The following is a 3,037-nucleotide window of genomic DNA, read 5'->3' as shown; positions in this document are numbered from 1 at the left end:
ACACTACCGACCCTTTCGACAACAACCCGCGTAGCGCATGTTGCAGTCTCACCGGAGGTAGTATTGGGGGATGTTAGAACTAGGTTTTTGCATTCAAAGGGCTATGTGATGTGTTTTCTGTAGATCTAGGGCTTTATCTTGACCTTCACGAACCCTAACCCTTGAAACCCAGAACTTAAAGTAAATAATAGTTTACAGTGTTCTATCCTTCGCCGATTGCACTAAACATGCATAACATCAAACAAATAAAAAAATCTACGTCTTCGTGAATCTATTAAGTACCTCCTAATTAAATGCATTCAAAAATTCATAAATACAACAACTTTATAAATAAATAGTAATACACAGATACACAAGAATCACTTCAAAATATGTCTTTATTATGCTTCAGATTTTCAGATACAACTCTTTCTAATCCTGTGCACACTACTACAGGGGCCCGTGCACTCATCTGCAGACTTACCAAGGTCTCTGCACACACATTTGCAGAAGCCTTCCCTTCGCCCAAGTACGTAATAGGCAAATTCAGACTCAATTCATGTACTTCCTTACTTCACTTTTTCCCTATGACTCTTCTATGACTTCCTTTTATACTCTTCCTTCATTACAATACCATGGTCTGCGAACCATGGGCATGTCTCAAAACAAATTGACTTTAACAAACTACAAGGCTTTGACCTTCCTAAAGTCCCTTTTACTCCTATTGACTTGCGTTACTCACACTCCACTCAAAATGCAGAGATTTTACAATATCAGTAACAAAATTTTACCAAAATTTGACCTAGGGAACCCTGTCCCAATAGGACCCCAACACAAAGTTGTGACTCATCCGGAGTCACTTTGCTGGTGTTTCCTCAACATTTTCTTGCAGGCCACTGAATTCAATCTTCAATGCCTGAAGATCTGTTGTTCCCTGTGTGGTGGCCTGACGAGCTTCCTTGACCAACTTCTCCATCGTTGGACCTTCGACTGCAAGGCCCATGGCCCTCTGTGTCTGCTGAAGGGCCTTTAGCTTTCCCTAGATGGTTTGAGACAACTGGCTTACCTCATCAGCTCACATATGTGTTCATGTTGAAATTATGGATGCTTTTATGTGTAACTTGTTGATTTGTGCTTGTAGAGTCTTTCCTTCCTGAAGTCTAGCAAACCTTTGCATAGGTACAAGGGTATACTCTGTCATTTAGATATCATCGAACTCCATCTATCTATCGCGGATGTCTACTTGAATATTCTGTAAGTGTGGGTCCTCCTACAACGAGGCTCACATTTCCATTTTATACTCAAATAATTAGTTGCATTACTTGACTGCAACGACCAGAGTTGTCATATCTTCTTTATTGGTAGCTTCACGCTACTCTCTGACCTCCGGAGGGGTGGTTGGCTGCAGCTTCATTTGAAGCTCTGAAATCTGTAGCTACAGCTCAAACCACACCTTTTCGATTTCCTCTTTGGATTCCTTCACTGCAACAACTAACTTGTGAAGTTTCTCTGGAGAGGCCGCCTTGGTTGGAATTTGGAGCTCAAGGAGCTTGCTGCACACTTAGGTAAGGGATGCCTCTAGATGCTGATTGCACTGCATCACCTTGTCGCGGACCTGCAAGGGCTGTGCTTTCTCTGCAAAAATCTATTGATTTTTAGTCTTTAATTCTTCGATAATCAATAGAGCTCTATTCTCCTAGACACAGATCTCGTCTAAAATTCCTTGGTATAGCTCATTCAAGGTTTGGATAGATAGTGCTACAATGTTGATACTCATGTTGGTCATATGTAGCAACCTTGCATGATCCTCAACTATTTCAACATGCAGCAAACCCTCTGTTAGCATCAATGTGCGGAGTTTTCTAGTCATTTCTTCCTTTAATGTCCCACTTTCCTGACTCGCGCTTTCTTGACCCACACTTGCTTGAGCCACGCTCGCCTGGATTACTCCTGTCTGGACTTGAAATTCCTTCAGGGCCTGTTGCACATTGTCCAGTACTTACTTGTATTGGTCCTTGATGTGCCCCCATATGTTTTCCGTTGCAGAGCAAACAATATTGCATATCACATCAAGGTACCCCTCCGTGAGGGCCAGTGGTTTAGTACCCACAAACTTATCATACTTCTGCTTCTTGCGTGGTCCCGTCGAACTACGCTTTTGTCTCTTCTTGATCCTGAAGGGGGAATCTGAGTCCACCGATCTGAGATAGGGGTCTACGTCCCCTTCCTCTTCATCTGCAGTTTCTACTTCAACATTTGTGTGCTCTGTATCTGGCTCTTCGAGGTCAATGGTGACCTGCATTCTTGCTGCCTGCGCATATTTTTCCTTCTACACTTCCTTTTCTTTCTTATAAGCCTTCTGTGCTTCTTTTTCTTTGTCTTTCTTGACCTCTAGTGTAGTTGTTGCTTTCCCTGTTTCTCCTTCTGCGGCCTTACTTGTTCCTGCAGCTTCGAGCCAATCGCTCGACCATTTTCTGTTGACCCCCATAATATCATCCTCTGTGACTAAATAAGGCAACTTGTGCCATGTTCCTGTGGCATCCTTCTTCACGTGCATGGACAAATTTTGAAAATATGCTTTGAAGTCTGCTACATATTTATACTGCGCATGTAGATTGGGTGAGAACCATGGCCGTTAGTTGATCACCATACACAAATCTGATTCAAACAGTACCCAAAACATCTTGTTTTCAATGATACGGTCAGGGTCCTTTGTTGCCCACAACGAGGTGAATTTTGTATCCTTGCACAAGTTTGGATCTTTCATTGGGAATTGGGAGTCCTCAGGCACCCTCCAAGATACCAACGTGATCAATAATAGTAACCACATGTAGTGGAATGCTTTTCTATCCTCCTGGGCTTTGCAACAATCATTTAATAATTCTTGGCAGAGGTATTTTGCCCAATTGAATTGGACCCCCTGACTGCACTATGTAGCTAAGGATACCATTTGTTCCAGCACTTCATCGGAACGACACTTCCGCATTATTTTTCATGCCAAGATTTGTGCAACAAACCGCATAGCTCCATCCGATATAGAGTTAATGGCATAACCTGA

Source organism: Pinus tabuliformis, chromosome 8 (genome assembly GCF_031772625.1).
Source record: "Pinus tabuliformis cultivar Carrire ecotype Pingquan chromosome 8, CPIR1, whole genome shotgun sequence".
In the NCBI taxonomy this organism is placed as follows: Eukaryota; Viridiplantae; Streptophyta; class Pinopsida; order Pinales; family Pinaceae; genus Pinus; species Pinus tabuliformis.
This window is presented reverse-complemented; position numbering follows the sequence as displayed.